The sequence below is a fragment of the Aquarana catesbeiana genome, linkage group LG07, assembly GCF_042186555.1.
Source record: "Aquarana catesbeiana isolate 2022-GZ linkage group LG07, ASM4218655v1, whole genome shotgun sequence".
Taxonomy (NCBI): Eukaryota; Metazoa; Chordata; class Amphibia; order Anura; family Ranidae; genus Aquarana; species Aquarana catesbeiana.
Genome location: NC_133330.1, coordinates 200,338,849 through 200,355,427, shown reverse-complemented (window position 1 = coordinate 200,355,427; position 16,579 = coordinate 200,338,849). Strand labels below are relative to the sequence as shown.

At 45.0% G+C, this 16,579-nt stretch overlaps 25 non-coding genes across 25 annotated transcripts; all 25 read right to left on the bottom strand.

Annotated features, from left to right (window-relative positions):
* Positions 1 to 1,292: 1,292 nt before the first annotated feature.
* TRNAA-UGC (transfer RNA alanine (anticodon UGC)) lies at positions 1,293 to 1,364 on the bottom strand. The gene has a single exon. It is a non-coding gene; the product is annotated as a tRNA-Ala (tRNA).
* A 161-nt stretch (positions 1,365 to 1,525) lies between these two features.
* Positions 1,526 to 1,597, bottom strand: TRNAA-UGC (transfer RNA alanine (anticodon UGC)). The gene has a single exon. It is a non-coding gene; the product is annotated as a tRNA-Ala (tRNA).
* A 159-nt stretch (positions 1,598 to 1,756) lies between these two features.
* Positions 1,757 to 1,828, bottom strand: TRNAA-CGC (transfer RNA alanine (anticodon CGC)). Its single transcript has one exon. It is a non-coding gene; the product is annotated as a tRNA-Ala (tRNA).
* Positions 1,829 to 2,379: 551 nt separating this feature from the next.
* TRNAA-UGC (transfer RNA alanine (anticodon UGC)) lies at positions 2,380 to 2,451 on the bottom strand. Its single transcript has one exon. It is a non-coding gene; the product is annotated as a tRNA-Ala (tRNA).
* A 1,345-nt stretch (positions 2,452 to 3,796) lies between these two features.
* TRNAA-UGC (transfer RNA alanine (anticodon UGC)) lies at positions 3,797 to 3,868 on the bottom strand. The gene has a single exon. It is a non-coding gene; the product is annotated as a tRNA-Ala (tRNA).
* Positions 3,869 to 4,029: 161 nt separating this feature from the next.
* On the bottom strand, positions 4,030 to 4,101 carry TRNAA-UGC (transfer RNA alanine (anticodon UGC)). Its single transcript has one exon. It is a non-coding gene; the product is annotated as a tRNA-Ala (tRNA).
* A 159-nt stretch (positions 4,102 to 4,260) lies between these two features.
* On the bottom strand, positions 4,261 to 4,332 carry TRNAA-CGC (transfer RNA alanine (anticodon CGC)). The gene has a single exon. It is a non-coding gene; the product is annotated as a tRNA-Ala (tRNA).
* A 540-nt stretch (positions 4,333 to 4,872) lies between these two features.
* On the bottom strand, positions 4,873 to 4,944 carry TRNAA-UGC (transfer RNA alanine (anticodon UGC)). The gene has a single exon. It is a non-coding gene; the product is annotated as a tRNA-Ala (tRNA).
* Positions 4,945 to 6,289: 1,345 nt separating this feature from the next.
* On the bottom strand, positions 6,290 to 6,361 carry TRNAA-UGC (transfer RNA alanine (anticodon UGC)). Its single transcript has one exon. It is a non-coding gene; the product is annotated as a tRNA-Ala (tRNA).
* Positions 6,362 to 6,520: 159 nt separating this feature from the next.
* On the bottom strand, positions 6,521 to 6,592 carry TRNAA-UGC (transfer RNA alanine (anticodon UGC)). The gene has a single exon. It is a non-coding gene; the product is annotated as a tRNA-Ala (tRNA).
* A 159-nt stretch (positions 6,593 to 6,751) lies between these two features.
* TRNAA-CGC (transfer RNA alanine (anticodon CGC)) lies at positions 6,752 to 6,823 on the bottom strand. The gene has a single exon. It is a non-coding gene; the product is annotated as a tRNA-Ala (tRNA).
* Positions 6,824 to 7,363: 540 nt separating this feature from the next.
* TRNAA-UGC (transfer RNA alanine (anticodon UGC)) lies at positions 7,364 to 7,435 on the bottom strand. The gene has a single exon. It is a non-coding gene; the product is annotated as a tRNA-Ala (tRNA).
* A 1,345-nt stretch (positions 7,436 to 8,780) lies between these two features.
* Positions 8,781 to 8,852, bottom strand: TRNAA-UGC (transfer RNA alanine (anticodon UGC)). Its single transcript has one exon. It is a non-coding gene; the product is annotated as a tRNA-Ala (tRNA).
* A 159-nt stretch (positions 8,853 to 9,011) lies between these two features.
* Positions 9,012 to 9,083, bottom strand: TRNAA-UGC (transfer RNA alanine (anticodon UGC)). The gene has a single exon. It is a non-coding gene; the product is annotated as a tRNA-Ala (tRNA).
* A 159-nt stretch (positions 9,084 to 9,242) lies between these two features.
* On the bottom strand, positions 9,243 to 9,314 carry TRNAA-CGC (transfer RNA alanine (anticodon CGC)). The gene has a single exon. It is a non-coding gene; the product is annotated as a tRNA-Ala (tRNA).
* Positions 9,315 to 9,854: 540 nt separating this feature from the next.
* On the bottom strand, positions 9,855 to 9,926 carry TRNAA-UGC (transfer RNA alanine (anticodon UGC)). Its single transcript has one exon. It is a non-coding gene; the product is annotated as a tRNA-Ala (tRNA).
* A 1,345-nt stretch (positions 9,927 to 11,271) lies between these two features.
* On the bottom strand, positions 11,272 to 11,343 carry TRNAA-UGC (transfer RNA alanine (anticodon UGC)). Its single transcript has one exon. It is a non-coding gene; the product is annotated as a tRNA-Ala (tRNA).
* A 161-nt stretch (positions 11,344 to 11,504) lies between these two features.
* On the bottom strand, positions 11,505 to 11,576 carry TRNAA-UGC (transfer RNA alanine (anticodon UGC)). The gene has a single exon. It is a non-coding gene; the product is annotated as a tRNA-Ala (tRNA).
* A 159-nt stretch (positions 11,577 to 11,735) lies between these two features.
* On the bottom strand, positions 11,736 to 11,807 carry TRNAA-CGC (transfer RNA alanine (anticodon CGC)). Its single transcript has one exon. It is a non-coding gene; the product is annotated as a tRNA-Ala (tRNA).
* Positions 11,808 to 13,755: 1,948 nt separating this feature from the next.
* TRNAA-UGC (transfer RNA alanine (anticodon UGC)) lies at positions 13,756 to 13,827 on the bottom strand. The gene has a single exon. It is a non-coding gene; the product is annotated as a tRNA-Ala (tRNA).
* Positions 13,828 to 13,988: 161 nt separating this feature from the next.
* On the bottom strand, positions 13,989 to 14,060 carry TRNAA-UGC (transfer RNA alanine (anticodon UGC)). The gene has a single exon. It is a non-coding gene; the product is annotated as a tRNA-Ala (tRNA).
* Positions 14,061 to 14,225: 165 nt separating this feature from the next.
* TRNAA-CGC (transfer RNA alanine (anticodon CGC)) lies at positions 14,226 to 14,297 on the bottom strand. The gene has a single exon. It is a non-coding gene; the product is annotated as a tRNA-Ala (tRNA).
* A 540-nt stretch (positions 14,298 to 14,837) lies between these two features.
* Positions 14,838 to 14,909, bottom strand: TRNAA-UGC (transfer RNA alanine (anticodon UGC)). Its single transcript has one exon. It is a non-coding gene; the product is annotated as a tRNA-Ala (tRNA).
* Positions 14,910 to 16,254: 1,345 nt separating this feature from the next.
* On the bottom strand, positions 16,255 to 16,326 carry TRNAA-UGC (transfer RNA alanine (anticodon UGC)). The gene has a single exon. It is a non-coding gene; the product is annotated as a tRNA-Ala (tRNA).
* Positions 16,327 to 16,487: 161 nt separating this feature from the next.
* Positions 16,488 to 16,559, bottom strand: TRNAA-UGC (transfer RNA alanine (anticodon UGC)). The gene has a single exon. It is a non-coding gene; the product is annotated as a tRNA-Ala (tRNA).
* Positions 16,560 to 16,579: the final 20 nt, after the last annotated feature.

The following is a 16,579-nucleotide window of genomic DNA, read 5'->3' as shown; positions in this document are numbered from 1 at the left end:
CAGCCTTTAACCCGGCACCAGGCCTTCACATCTGTGTTCCACTACAAGTACTCAGGGCCTCCTTCACTTCCCAAAAACAACTACGCTTTCATTTTTTTTCTTCCAGGAAGGACTTTTAGCCTTCAGGAGCCAAAAGAAACCCATTTATGTCCGAATTGTGTTTGTCAGTTAGCTGACAACACATCATCTCCCAGCTGCATAAGTGAGCTCTCTTTGTGTCTGTGTCACATCTAATTACTGTGTGGTTCTCACCTGCACGAGCACTAGTCTGAGAGAGGCAGGGATTATGCGAAGTGAAGTTTCTTCTCAGGAGGTGTCAGGTCTCACACTGCAGATAGAGGTCATGCATTAACCCGTGCAAAGCCATGGCGAAAAGCCTCACGTTTCAACACAATAAGATACCGCTGACACAGGAATGTGAAGATTTCCTCTACTATAGGCTATGCGTACAGTTCAACAAATGACACCATTAAACTACATCTTCAGTGCACATCTTATGCAGGAAGGAAGAATTACTATGCCTTTAAAGAGTAACTCCTCTTTTGTTGAGAAAAAAAATAATCCCCTCTGGGTGATCAATGGACATTGCAAGGATTTTAACAAGCTTTGTTGCAGAGTCTTACCTGTTTCTTCTTCTCTGAAGGAATAGCTTTTTGTTGGATCATGTCTTGTGCAGGACCTATTTTAAATGGGAGTGTTTTTTTTTTTCTTCACTTTTGACCAGCTGATGCACTTGCAGGGCTCTAGTGAGAAGAATGACAGGACCTGCAGTCCTTTAGAAGCAATTAACCATTTAGGATCAGCTCACCAAATCTGACATTTTTCTTGCAGAGGATGCCTAAAATCTGACTTGTATCTAAGTGCAGACTTCTGGGAAAATCAATGAGCCAATCACACAAACAGGAAGTGAAATCTCTGGGGGGCTGTTCCGTACACCAGTTGTGTACGGAACGCCTCCAAGTTGCCATATTGCATTGAATTTTATAGAAAATGACAGCGCTGCCGATTGAAAAGGAAAGATCATTTTTTCAATAAATGACTAGTGGTGCAATTGCATATACTATATTATTTTTTCTTATTTGCGATCTTTTTTTCTGAGGAAAGTGGAGATACCCTTAAAGCTTCACGTGAACAACAGACAGCCAATGATGTCAACTAGAGGTTCATATATGTGATTAGCATGCTTCCAAGAAAAGCCTGCCTTGCTGATTGTTCCTTACTACTGCCACTCATTTTGACAGCAGCCAGCACCCAAGTTTTGAACCCAATTGCAACCACCCCAAAGCAAAGGCTGGAGATGCCAGGGATTGAACCCGGGGCCTCACACATGCAAAGCGTGCGCTCTACCACTGAGCTACATCCCCTGCTTCTTCCTGCTTTTCTGTGCCTTTTTTTTTTTTTTTTCTTTTGGGGAGGAAGTTTGACTTTAGAGAGAAGTTCTCAACAGGATTTTGCACTTTGTGGGCATAATAAGGCAACTCAGCATGCGCTACATAGTAACTAATCTAGGTTTTAAGATAAAGAATGGAGATGCCGGGGATTGAACCCGGGGCCTCACACATGCAAAGCGCGCGCTCTACCACTGAGCTACATCCCCTTCTTGCTCTTGGATTTCTCTGCCTTTTTTTTTTTTTTCTTTTGGGGAGGAAGTTTGACTTTTGAGAGAAGTTCTCAGCAGGATTTTGCACTTTGTGGGGATCATTAGGCAACTCAGCATGCGCTACATCGCAACTAGACTCGGTTTTAAGATAAAGATTGGAGATGCCGGGGGTTGAACCCGGGACCTCACACATGCGAAGCGTGCGCTCTACCACTGAGCTACATCCCCCATACTTCACATAAGCAGACCTGTGCTTCTTGTGAGGCGAAAATTCAGGTAGAGGCAAAGTTAGTGCAGCGATCGACCTAGCTGCATTGTTGTATCCTGAAAGGGAGATGGCCCCTCCGCTATAAAACTCTGATCTGACCTCTCTGCCTTTGGCCGAGAACACTAATTGGGAGTCGGTCAGCTGCTGGTTTTCCAGCATACTCGTCCCACAGAAGCCAGCCATACGGCCGCTTTCTTTCGGACAGACCGACATACACACAACCCGAATGTCAGGCAGTTTTTCTTGAACCAGCCGTTGTCTCCTGACATTCGGCCCGTGAGTACCAGGTTAGAGTGTTACCCCCAAGTTTGACCCAAGTTTGACTTTAGAGAGAGGAACAAAGGAAAGAATTCCAGGCTGTCTGCTCCACCCTTTTATATGCTAATGGCTTTGGAGGGTGAGGACATGGACGTTTATTGTAAGGGTTGTTTTGGCCAAATGTTTCTCAGGTGTGTGTGCACATGCCGAGGTAGCAGCTGCTTCCCTTGGAGTAGGATAAGTAAGGCTTACTTGGAGATGCCGGGGATTGAACCCGGGGCCTCACACATGCAAAGCGTGCGCTCTACCACTGAGCTACATCCCCTTATCTCGTGGAGGTCTTTGTGCCTTTTTCTCCACAAAGCTTTAAACGATGTTGCAGCCTTTAACCCGGCACCAGGCCTTCACATCTGTGTTCCACTACAAGTACTCAGGGCCTCCTTCACTTCCCAAAAACAACTACGCTTTCATTTTTTTTCTTCCAGGAAGGACTTTTAGCCTTCAGGAGCCAAAAGAAACCCATTTATGTCCGAATTGTGTTTGTCAGTTAGCTGACAACACATCATCTCCCAGCTGCATAAGTGAGCTCTCTTTGTGTCTGTGTCACATCTAATTACTGTGTGGTTCTCACCTGCACGAGCACTAGTCTGAGAGAGGCAGGGATTATGCGAAGTGAAGTTTCTTCTCAGGAGGTGTCAGGTCTCACACTGCAGATAGAGGTCATGCATTAACCCGTGCAAAGCCATGGCGAAAAGCCTCACGTTTCAACACAATAAGATACCGCTGACACAGGAATGTGAAGATTTCCTCTACTATAGGCTATGCGTACAGTTCAACAAATGACACCATTAAACTACATCTTCAGTGCACATCTTATGCAGGAAGGAAGAATTACTATGCCTTTAAAGAGTAACTCCTCTTTTGTTGAGAAAAAAAATAATCCCCTCTGGGTGATCAATGGACATTGCAAGGATTTTAACAAGCTTTGTTGCAGAGTCTTACCTGTTTCTTCTTCTCTGAAGGAATAGCTTTTTGTTGGATCATGTCTTGTGCAGGACCTATTTTAAATGGGAGTGTTTTTTTTTTCTTCACTTTTGACCAGCTGATGCACTTGCAGGGCTCTAGTGAGAAGAATGACAGGACCTGCAGTCCTTTAGAAGCAATTAACCATTTAGGATCAGCTCACCAAATCTGACATTTTTCTTGCAGAGGATGCCTAAAATCTGACTTGTATCTAAGTGCAGACTTCTGGGAAAATCAATGAGCCAATCACACAAACAGGAAGTGAAATCTCTGGGGGGCTGTTCCGTACACCAGTTGTGTACGGAACGCCTCCAAGTTGCCATATTGCATTGAATTTTATAGAAAATGACAGCGCTGCCGATTGAAAAGGAAAGATCATTTTTTCAATAAATGACTAGTGGTGCAATTGCATATACTATATTATTTTTTCTTATTTGCGATCTTTTTTTCTGAGGAAAGTGGAGATACCCTTAAAGCTTCACGTGAACAACAGACAGCCAATGATGTCAACTAGAGGTTCATATATGTGATTAGCATGCTTCCAAGAAAAGCCTGCCTTGCTGATTGTTCCTTACTACTGCCACTCATTTTGACAGCAGCCAGCACCCAAGTTTTGAACCCAATTGCAACCACCCCAAAGCAAAGGCTGGAGATGCCAGGGATTGAACCCGGGGCCTCACACATGCAAAGCGTGCGCTCTACCACTGAGCTACATCCCCTGCTTCTTCCTGCTTTTCTGTGCCTTTTTTTTTTTTTTTTCTTTTGGGGAGGAAGTTTGAGTTTAGAGAGAAGTTCTCAACAGGATTTTGCACTTTGTGGGCATAATAAGGCAACTCAGCATGCGCTACATAGTAACTAATCTAGGTTTTAAGATAAAGAATGGAGATGCCGGGGATTGAACCCGGGGCCTCACACATGCAAAGCGCGCGCTCTACCACTGAGCTACATCCCCTTCTTGCTCTTGGATTTCTCTGCCTTTTTTTTTTTTTTCTTTTGGGGAGGAAGTTTGACTTTTGAGAGAAGTTCTCAGCAGGATTTTGCACTTTGTGGGGATCATTAGGCAACTCAGCATGCGCTACATCGCAACTAGACTCGGTTTTAAGATAAAGATTGGAGATGCCGGGGGTTGAACCCGGGACCTCACACATGCGAAGCGTGCGCTCTACCACTGAGCTACATCCCCCATACTTCACATAAGCAGACCTGTGCTTCTTGTGAGGCGAAAATTCAGGTAGAGGCAAAGTTAGTGCAGCGATCGACCTAGCTGCATTGTTGTATCCTGAAAGGGAGATGGCCCCTCCGCTATAAAACTCTGATCTGACCTCTCTGCCTTTGGCCGAGAACACTAATTGGGAGTCGGTCAGCTGCTGGTTTTCCAGCATACTCGTCCCACAGAAGCCAGCCATACGGCCGCTTTCTTTCGGACAGACCGACATACACACAACCCGAATGTCAGGCAGTTTTTCTTGAACCAGCCGTTGTCTCCTGACATTCGGCCCGTGAGTACCAGGTTAGAGTGTTACCCCCAAGTTTGACTTTAGAGAGAGGAACAAAGGAAAGAATTCCAGGCTGTCTGCTCCACCCTTTTATATGCTAATGGCTTTGGAGGGTGAGGACATGGACGTTTATTGTAAGGGTTGTTTTGGCCAAATGTTTCTCAGGTGTGTGTGCACATGCCGAGGTAGCAGCTGCTTCCCTTGGAGTAGGATAAGTAAGGCTTACTTGGAGATGCCGGGGATTGAACCCGGGGCCTCACACATGCAAAGCGTGCGCTCTACCACTGAGCTACATCCCCTTATCTCGTGGAGGTCTTTGTGCCTTTTTCTCCACAAAGCTTTAAACGATGTTGCAGCCTTTAACCCGGCACCAGGCCTTCACATCTGTGTTCCACTACAAGTACTCAGGGCCTCCTTCACTTCCCAAAAACAACTACGCTTTCATTTTTTTTCTTCCAGGAAGGACTTTTAGCCTTCAGGAGCCAAAAGAAACCCATTTATGTCCGAATTGTGTTTGTCAGTTAGCTGACAAGACATCATCTCCCAGCTGCATAAGTGAGCTCTCTTTGTGTCTGTGTCACATCTAATTACTGTGTGGTTCTCACCTGCACGAGCACTAGTCTGAGAGAGGCAGGGATTATGCGAAGTGAAGTTTCTTCTCAGGAGGTGTCAGGTCTCACACTGCAGATAGAGGTCATGCATTAACCCGTGCAAAGCCATGGCGAAAAGCCTCACGTTTCAACACAATAAGATACCGCTGACACAGGAATGTGAAGATTTCCTCTACTATAGGCTATGCGTACAGTTCAACAAATGACACCATTAAACTACATCTTCAGTGCACATCTTATGCAGGAAGGAAGAATTACTATGCCTTTAAAGAGTAACTCCTCTTTTGTTGAGAAAAAAAATAATCCCCTCTGGGTGATCAATGGACATTGCAAGGATTTTAACAAGCTTTGTTGCAGAGTCTTACCTGTTTCTTCTTCTCTGAAGGAATAGCTTTTTGTTGGATCATGTCTTGTGCAGGACCTATTTTAAATGGGAGTGTTTTTTTTTTCTTCACTTTTGACCAGCTGATGCACTTGCAGGGCTCTAGTGAGAAGAATGACAGGACCTGCAGTCCTTTAGAAGCAATTAACCATTTAGGATCAGCTCACCAAATCTGACATTTTTCTTGATGAGGATGCCTAAAATCTGACTTGTATCTAAGTGCAGACTTCTGGGAAAATCAATGAGCCAATCACACAAACAGGAAGTGAAATCTCTGGGGGGCTGTTCCGTACACCAGTTGTGTACGGAACGCCTCCAAGTTGCCATATTGCATTGAATTTTATAGAAAATGACAGCGCTGCCGATTGAAAAGGAAAGATCATTTTTTCAATAAATGACTAGTGGTGCAATTGCATATACTATATTATTTTTTCTTATTTGCGATCTTTTTTTCTGAGGAAAGTGGAGATACCCTTAAAGCTTCACGTGAACAACAGACAGCCAATGATGTCAACTAGAGGTTCATATATGTGATTAGCATGCTTCCAAGAAAAGCCTGCCTTGCTGATTGTTCCTTACTACTGCCACTCATTTTGACAGCACCCAGCACCCAAGTTTTGAACCCAATTGCAACCACCCCAAAGCAAAGGCTGGAGATGCCAGGGATTGAACCCGGGGCCTCACACATGCAAAGCGTGCGCTCTACCACTGAGCTACATCCCCTGCTTCTTCCTGCTTTTCTGTGCCTTTTTTTTTTTTTTCTTTTGGGGAGGAAGTTTGACTTTAGAGAGAAGTTCTCAACAGGATTTTGCACTTTGTGGGCATAATAAGGCAACTCAGCATGCGCTACATAGTAACTAATCTAGGTTTTAAGATAAAGAATGGAGATGCCGGGGATTGAACCCGGGGCCTCACACATGCAAAGCGCGCGCTCTACCACTGAGCTACATCCCCTTCTTGCTCTTGGATTTCTCTGCCTTTTTTTTTTTTTTCTTTTGGGGAGGAAGTTTGACTTTTGAGAGAAGTTCTCAGCAGGATTTTGCACTTTGTGGGGATCATTAGGCAACTCAGCATGCGCTACATCGCAACTAGACTCGGTTTTAAGATAAAGATTGGAGATGCCGGGGGTTGAACCCGGGACCTCACACATGCGAAGCGTGCGCTCTACCACTGAGCTACATCCCCCATACTTCACATAAGCAGACCTGTGCTTCTTGTGAGGCGAAAATTCAGGTAGAGGCAAAGTTAGTGCAGCGATCGACCTAGCTGCATTGTTGTATCCTGAAAGGGAGATGGCCCCTCCGCTATAAAACTCTGATCTGACCTCTCTGCCTTTGGCCGAGAACACTAATTGGGAGTCGGTCAGCTGCTGGTTTTCCAGCATACTCGTCCCACAGAAGCCAGCCATACGACCGCTTTCTTTCGGACAGACCGACATACACACAACCCGAATGTCAGGCAGTTTTTCTTGAACCAGCCGTTGTCTCCTGACATTCGGCCCGTGAGTACCAGGTTAGAGTGTTACCCCCAAGTTTGACTTTAGAGAGAGGAACAAAGGAAAGAATTCCAGGCTGTCTGCTCCACCCTTTTATATGCTAATGGCTTTGGAGGGTGAGGACATGGACGTTTATTGTAAGGGTTGTTTTGGCCAAATGTTTCTCAGGTGTGTGTGCACATGCCGAGGTAGCAGCTGCTTCCCTTGGAGTAGGATAAGTAAGGCTTACTTGGAGATGCCGGGGATTGAACCCGGGGCCTCACACATGCAAAGCGTGCGCTCTACCACTGAGCTACATCCCCTTATCTCGTGGAGGTCTTTGTGCCTTTTTCTCCACAAAGCTTTAAACGATGTTGCAGCCTTTAACCCGGCACCAGGCCTTCACATCTGTGTTCCACTACAAGTACTCAGGGCCTCCTTCACTTCCCAAAAACAACTACGCTTTCATTTTTTTTCTTCCAGGAAGGACTTTTAGCCTTCAGGAGCCAAAAGAAACCCATTTATGTCCGAATTGTGTTTGTCAGTTAGCTGACAACACATCATCTCCCAGCTGCATAAGTGAGCTCTCTTTGTGTCTGTGTCACATCTAATTACTGTGTGGTTCTCACCTGCACGAGCACTAGTCTGAGAGAGGCAGGGATTATGCGAAGTGAAGTTTCTTCTCAGGAGGTGTCAGGTCTCACACTGCAGATAGAGGTCATGCATTAACCCGTGCAAAGCCATGGCGAAAAGCCTCACGTTTCAACACAATAAGATACCGCTGACACAGGAATGTGAAGATTTCCTCTACTATAGGCTATGCGTACAGTTCAACAAATGACACCATTAAACTACATCTTCAGTGCACATCTTATGCAGGAAGGAAGAATTACTATGCCTTTAAAGAGTAACTCCTCTTTTGTTGAGAAAAAAAATAATCCCCTCTGGGTGATCAATGGACATTGCAAGGATTTTAACAAGCTTTGTTGCAGAGTCTTACCTGTTTCTTCTTCTCTGAAGGAATAGCTTTTTGTTGGATCATGTCTTGTGCAGGACCTATTTTAAATGGGAGTGTTTTTTTTTTCTTCACTTTTGACCAGCTGATGCACTTGCAGGGCTCTAGTGAGAAGAATGACAGGACCTGCAGTCCTTTAGAAGCAATTAACCATTTAGGATCAGCTCACCAAATCTGACATTTTTCTTGCAGAGGATGCCTAAAATCTGACTTGTATCTAAGTGCAGACTTCTGGGAAAATCAATGAGCCAATCACACAAACAGGAAGTGAAATCTCTGGGGGGCTGTTCCGTACACCAGTTGTGTACGGAACGCCTCCAAGTTGCCATATTGCATTGAATTTTATAGAAAATGACAGCGCTGCCGATTGAAAAGGAAAGATCATTTTTTAAATAAATGACTAGTGGTGCAATTGCATATAGTTTATTATTTTTTCTTATTTGCGATCTTTTTTTCTGAGGAAAGTGGAGATACCCTTAAAGCTTCACGTGAACAACAGACAGCCAATGATGTCAACTAGAGGTTCATATATGTGATTAGCATGCTTCCAAGAAAAGCCTGCCTTGCTGATTGTTCCTTACTACTGCCACTCATTTTGACAGCACCCAGCACCCAAGTTTTGAACCCAATTGCAACCACCCCAAAGCAAAGGCTGGAGATGCCAGGGATTGAACCCGGGGCCTCACACATGCAAAGCGTGCGCTCTACCACTGAGCTACATCCCCTGCTTCTTCCTGCTTTTCTGTGCCTTTTTTTTTTTTTTCTTTTGGGGAGGAAGTTTGACTTTAGAGAGAAGTTCTCAACAGGATTTTGCACTTTGTGGGCATAATAAGGCAACTCAGCATGCGCTACATAGTAACTAATCTAGGTTTTAAGATAAAGAATGGAGATGCTGGGGATTGAACCCGGGGCCTCACACATGCAAAGCGCGCGCTCTACCACTGAGCTACATCCCCTTCTTGCTCTTGGATTTCTCTGCCTTTTTTTTTTTTTTCTTTTGGGGAGGAAGTTTGACTTTTGAGAGAAGTTCTCAGCAGGATTTTGCACTTTGTGGGGATCATTAGGCAACTCAGCATGCGCTACATCGCAACTAGACTCGGTTTTAAGATAAAGATTGGAGATGCCGGGGGTTGAACCCGGGACCTCACACATGCGAAGCGTGCGCTCTACCACTGAGCTACATCCCCCATACTTCACATAAGCAGACCTGTGCTTCTTGTGAGGCGAAAATTCAGGTAGAGGCAAAGTTAGTGCAGCGATCGACCTAGCTGCATTGTTGTATCCTGAAAGGGAGATGGCCCCTCCGCTATAAAACTCTGATCTGACCTCTCTGCCTTTGGCCGAGAACACTAATTGGGAGTCGGTCAGCTGCTGGTTTTCCAGCATACTCGTCCCACAGAAGCCAGCCATACGGCCGCTTTCTTTCGGACAGACCGACATACACACAACCCGAATGTCAGGCAGTTTTTCTTGAACCAGCCGTTGTCTCCTGACATTCGGCCCGTGAGTACCAGGTTAGAGTGTTACCCCCAAGTTTGACTTTAGAGAGAGGAACAAAGGAAAGAATTCCAGGCTGTCTGCTCCACCCTTTTATATGCTAATGGCTTTGGAGGGTGAGGACATGGACGTTTATTGTAAGGGTTGTTTTGGCCAAATGTTTCTCAGGTGTGTGTGCACATGCCGAGGTAGCAGCTGCTTCCCTTGGAGTAGGATAAGTAAGGCTTACTTGGAGATGCCGGGGATTGAACCCGGGGCCTCACACATGCAAAGCGTGCGCTCTACCACTGAGCTACATCCCCTTATCTCGTGGAGGTCTTTGTGCCTTTTTCTCCACAAAGCTTTAAACGATGTTGCAGCCTTTAACCCGGCACCAGGCCTTCACATCTGTGTTCCACTACAAGTACTCAGGGCCTCCTTCACTTCCCAAAAACAACTACGCTTTCATTTTTTTTCTTCCAGGAAGGACTTTTAGCCTTCAGGAGCCAAAAGAAACCCATTTATGTCCGAATTGTGTTTGTCAGTTAGCTGACAACACATCATCTCCCAGCTGCATAAGTGAGCTCTCTTTGTGTCTGTGTCACATCTAATTACTGTGTGGTTCTCACCTGCACGAGCACTAGTCTGAGAGAGGCAGGGATTATGCGAAGTGAAGTTTCTTCTCAGGAGGTGTCAGGTCTCACACTGCAGATAGAGGTCATGCATTAACCCGTGCAAAGCCATGGCGAAAAGCCTCACGTTTCAACACAATAAGATACCGCTGACACAGGAATGTGAAGATTTCCTCTACTATAGGCTATGCGTACAGTTCAACAAATGACACCATTAAACTACATCTTCAGTGCACATCTTATGCAGGAAGGAAGAATTACTATGCCTTTAAAGAGTAACTCCTCTTTTGTTGAGAAAAAAAATAATCCCCTCTGGGTGATCAATGGACATTGCAAGGATTTTAACAAGCTTTGTTGCAGAGTCTTACCTGTTTCTTCTTCTCTGAAGGAATAGCTTTTTGTTGGATCATGTCTTGTGCAGGACCTATTTTAAATGGGAGTGTTTTTTTTTTCTTCACTTTTGACCAGCTGATGCACTTGCAGGGCTCTAGTGAGAAGAATGACAGGACCTGCAGTCCTTTAGAAGCAATTAACCATTTAGGATCAGCTCACCAAATCTGACATTTTTCTTGCAGAGGATGCCTAAAATCTGACTTGTATCTAAGTGCAGACTTCTGGGAAAATCAATGAGCCAATCACACAAACAGGAAGTGAAATCTCTGGGGGGCTGTTCCGTACACCAGTTGTGTACGGAACGCCTCCAAGTTGCCATATTGCATTGAATTTTATAGAAAATGACAGCGCTGCCGATTGAAAAGGAAAGATCATTTTTTCAATAAATGACTAGTGGTGCAATTGCATATACTATATTATTTTTTCTTATTTGCGATCTTTTTTTCTGAGGAAAGTGGAGATACCCTTAAAGCTTCACGTGAACAACAGACAGCCAATGATGTCAACTAGAGGTTCATATATGTGATTAGCATGCTTCCAAGAAAAGCCTGCCTTGCTGATTGTTCCTTACTACTGCCACTCATTTTGACAGCAGCCAGCACCCAAGTTTTGAACCCAATTGCAACCACCCCAAAGCAAAGGCTGGAGATGCCAGGGATTGAACCCGGGGCCTCACACATGCAAAGCGTGCGCTCTACCACTGAGCTACATCCCCTGCTTCTTCCTGCTTTTCTGTGCCTTTTTTTTTTTTTTTTCTTTTGGGGAGGAAGTTTGACTTTAGAGAGAAGTTCTCAACAGGATTTTGCACTTTGTGGGCATAATAAGGCAACTCAGCATGCGCTACATAGTAACTAATCTAGGTTTTAAGATAAAGAATGGAGATGCCGGGGATTGAACCCGGGGCCTCACACATGCAAAGCGCGCGCTCTACCACTGAGCTACATCCCCTTCTTGCTCTTGGATTTCTCTGCCTTTTTTTTTTTTTTCTTTTGGGGAGGAAGTTTGACTTTTGAGAGAAGTTCTCAGCAGGATTTTGCACTTTGTGGGGATCATTAGGCAACTCAGCATGCGCTACATCGCAACTAGACTCGGTTTTAAGATAAAGATTGGAGATGCCGGGGGTTGAACCCGGGACCTCACACATGCGAAGCGTGCGCTCTACCACTGAGCTACATCCCCCATACTTCACATAAGCAGACCTGTGCTTCTTGTGAGGCGAAAATTCAGGTAGAGGCAAAGTTAGTGCAGCGATCGACCTAGCTGCATTGTTGTATCCTGAAAGGGAGATGGCCCCTCCGCTATAAAACTCTGATCTGACCTCTCTGCCTTTGGCCGAGAACACTAATTGGGAGTCGGTCAGCTGCTGGTTTTCCAGCATACTCGTCCCACAGAAGCCAGCCATACGGCCGCTTTCTTTCGGACAGACCGACATACACACAACCCGAATGTCAGGCAGTTTTTCTTGAACCAGCCGTTGTCTCCTGACATTCGGCCCGTGAGTACCAGGTTAGAGTGTTACCCCCAAGTTTGACTTTAGAGAGAGGAACAAAGGAAAGAATTCCAGGCTGTCTGCTCCACCCTTTTATATGCTAATGGCTTTGGAGGGTGAGGACATGGACGTTTATTGTAAGGGTTGTTTTGGCCAAATGTTTCTCAGGTGTGTGTGCACATGCCGAGGTAGCAGCTGCTTCCCTTGGAGTAGGATAAGTAAGGCTTACTTGGAGATGCAACCCGGGGCCTCACACATGCAAAGCGTGCGCTCTACCACTGAGCTACATCCCCTTATCTCGTGGAGGTCTTTGTGCCTTTTTCTCCACAAAGCTTTAAACGATGTTGCAGCCTTTAACCCGGCACCAGGCCTTCACATCTGTGTTCCACTACAAGTACTCAGGGCCTCCTTCACTTCCCAAAAACAACTACGCTTTCATTTTTTTTCTTCCAGGAAGGACTTTTAGCCTTCAGGAGCCAAAAGAAACCCATTTATGTCCGAATTGTGTTTGTCAGTTAGCTGACAACACATCATCTCCCAGCTGCATAAGTGAGCTCTCTTTGTGTCTGTGTCACATCTAATTACTGTGTGGTTCTCACCTGCACGAGCACTAGTCTGAGAGAGGCAGGGATTATGCGAAGTGAAGTTTCTTCTCAGGAGGTGTCAGGTCTCACACTGCAGATAGAGGTCATGCATTAACCCGTGCAAAGCCATGGCGAAAAGCCTCACGTTTCAACACAATAAGATACCGCTGACACAGGAATGTGAAGATTTCCTCTACTATAGGCTATGCGTACAGTTCAACAAATGACACCATTAAACTACATCTTCAGTGCACATCTTATGCAGGAAGGAAGAATTACTATGCCTTTAAAGAGTAACTCCTCTTTTGTTGAGAAAAAAAATAATCCCCTCTGGGTGATCAATGGACATTGCAAGGATTTTAACAAGCTTTGTTGCAGAGTCTTACCTGTTTCTTCTTCTCTGAAGGAATAGCTTTTTGTTGGATCATGTCTTGTGCAGGACCTATTTTAAATGGGAGTGTTTTTTTTTTCTTCACTTTTGACCAGCTGATGCACTTGCAGGGCTCTAGTGAGAAGAATGACAGGACCTGCAGTCCTTTAGAAGCAATTAACCATTTAGGATCAGCTCACCAAATCTGACATTTTTCTTGCAGAGGATGCCTAAAATCTGACTTGTATCTAAGTGCAGACTTCTGGGAAAATCAATGAGCCAATCACACAAACAGGAAGTGAAATCTCTGGGGGGCTGTTCCGTACACCAGTTGTGTACGGAACGCCTCCAAGTTGCCATATTGCATTGAATTTTATAGAAAATGACAGCGCTGCCGATTGAAAAGGAAAGATCATTTTTTCAATAAATGACTAGTGGTGCAATTGCATATACTATATTATTTTTTCTTATTTGCGATCTTTTTTTCTGAGGAAAGTGGAGATACCCTTAAAGCTTCACGTGAACAACAGACAGCCAATGATGTCAACTAGAGGTTCATATATGTGATTAGCATGCTTCCAAGAAAAGCCTGCCTTGCTGATTGTTCCTTACTACTGCCACTCATTTTGACAGCAGCCAGCACCCAAGTTTTGAACCCAATTGCAACCACCCCAAAGCAAAGGCTGGAGATGCCAGGGATTGAACCCGGGGCCTCACACATGCAAAGCGTGCGCTCTACCACTGAGCTACATCCCCTGCTTCTTCCTGCTTTTCTGTGCCTTTTTTTTTTTTTTTTCTTTTGGGGAGGAAGTTTGACTTTAGAGAGAAGTTCTCAACAGGATTTTGCACTTTGTGGGCATAATAAGGCAACTCAGCATGCGCTACATAGTAACTAATCTAGGTTTTAAGATAAAGAATGGAGATGCCGGGGATTGAACACGGGGCCTCACTCATGCAAAGCGCGCGCTCTACCACTGAGCTACATCCCCTTCTTGCTCTTGGATTTCTCTGCCTTTTTTTTTTTTTTCTTTTTCTTTTGGGGAGGAAGTTTGACTTTTGAGAGAAGTTCTCAGCAGGATTTTGCACTTTGTGGGGATCATTAGGCAACTCAGCATGCGCTACATCGCAACTAGACTCGGTTTTAAGATAAAGATTGGAGATGCCGGGGGTTGAACCCGGGACCTCACACATGCGAAGCGTGCGCTCTACCACTGAGCTACATCCCCCATACTTCACATAAGCAGACCTGTGCTTCTTGTGAGGCGAAAATTCAGGTAGAGGCAAAGTTAGTGCAGCGATCGACCTAGCTGCATTGTTGTATCCTGAAAGGGAGATGGCCCCTCCGCTATAAAACTCTGATCTGACCTCTCTGCCTTTGGCCGAGAACACTAATTGGGAGTCGGTCAGCTGCTGGTTTTCCAGCATACTCGTCCCACAGAAGCCAGCCATACGGCCGCTTTCTTTCGGACAGACCGACATACACACAACCCGAATGTCAGGCAGTTTTTCTTGAACCAGCCGTTGTCTCCTGACATTCGGCCCGTGAGTACCAGGTTAGAGTGTTACCCCCAAGTTTGACTTTAGAGAGAGGAACAAAGGAAAGAATTCCAGGCTGTCTGCTCCACCCTTTTATATGCTAATGGCTTTGGAGGGTGAGGACATGGACGTTTATTGTAAGGGTTGTTTTGGCCAAATGTTTCTCAGGTGTGTGTGCACATGCCGAGGTAGCAGCTGCTTCCCTTGGAGTAGGATAAGTAAGGCTTACTTGGAGATGCCGGGGATTGAACCCGGGGCCTCACACATGCAAAGCGTGCGCTCTACCACTGAGCTACATCCCCTTATCTCGTGGAGGTCTTTGTGCCTTTTTCTCCACAAAGCTTTAAACGATGTTGCAGCCTTTAACCCGGCACCAGGCCTTCACATCTGTGTTCCACTACAAGTACTCAGGGCCTCCTTCACTTCCCAAAAACAACTACGCTTTCATTTTTTTTCTTCCAGGAAGGACTTTTAGCCTTCAGGAGCCAAAAGAAACCCATTTATGTCCGAATTGTGTTTGTCAGTTAGCTGACAAGACATCATCTCCCAGCTGCATAAGTGAGCTCTCTTTGTGTCTGTGTCACATCTAATTACTGTGTGGTTCTCACCTGCACGAGCACTAGTCTGAGAGAGGCAGGGATTATGCGAAGTGAAGTTTCTTCTCAGGAGGTGTCAGGTCTCACACTGCAGATAGAGGTCATGCATTAACCCGTGCAAAGCCATGGCGAAAAGCCTCACGTTTCAACACAATAAGATACCGCTGACACAGGAATGTGAAGATTTCCTCTACTATAGGCTATGCGTACAGTTCAACAAATGACACCATTAAACTACATCTTCAGTGCACATCTTATGCAGGAAGGAAGAATTACTATGCCTTTAAAGAGTAACTCCTCTTTTGTTGAGAAAAAAAATAATCCCCTCTGGGTGATCAATGGACATTGCAAGGATTTTAACAAGCTTTGTTGCAGAGTCTTACCTGTTTCTTCTTCTCTGAAGGAATAGCTTTTTGTTGGATCATGTCTTGTGCAGGACCTATTTTAAATGGGAGTGTTTTTTTTTTCTTCACTTTTGACCAGCTGATGCACTTGCAGGGCTCTAGTGAGAAGAATGACAGGACCTGCAGTCCTTTAGAAGCAATTAACCATTTAGGATCAGCTCACCAAATCTGACATTTTTCTTGCAGAGGATGCCTAAAATCTGACTTGTATCTAAGTGCAGACTTCTGGGAAAATCAATGAGCCAATCACACAAACAGGAAGTGAAATCTCTGGGGGGCTGTTCCGTACACCAGTTGTGTACGGAACGCCTCCAAGTTGCCATATTGCATTGAATTTTATAGAAAATGACAGCGCTGCCGATTGAAAAGGAAAGATCATTTTTTCAATAAATGACTAGTGGTGCAATTGCATATACTATATTATTTTTTCTTATTTGCGATCTTTTTTTCTGAGGAAAGTGGAGATACCCTTAAAGCTTCACGTGAACAACAGACAGCCAATGATGTCAACTAGAGGTTCATATATGTGATTAGCATGCTTCCAAGAAAAGCCTGCCTTGCTGATTGTTCCTTACTACTGCCACTCATTTTGACAGCAGCCAGCACCCAAGTTTTGAACCCAATTGCAACCACCCCAAAGCAAAGGCTGGAGATGCCAGGGATTGAACCCGGGGCCTCACACATGCAAAGCGTGCGCTCTACCACTGAGCTACATCCCCTGCTTCTTCCTGCTTTTCTGTGCCTTTTTTTTTTTTTTTTCTTTTGGGGAGGAAGTTTGACTTTAGAGAGAAGTTCTCAACAGGATTTTGCACTTTGTGGGCATAATAAGGCAACTCAGCATGCGCTACATAGTAACTAATCTAGGTTTTAAGATAAAGAATGGAGATGCCGGGGATTGAACACGGGGCCTCACTCATGCAAAGCGCGCGCTCTACCACTGAGCTACATCCCCTTCTTGCTCTTGGATTTCTC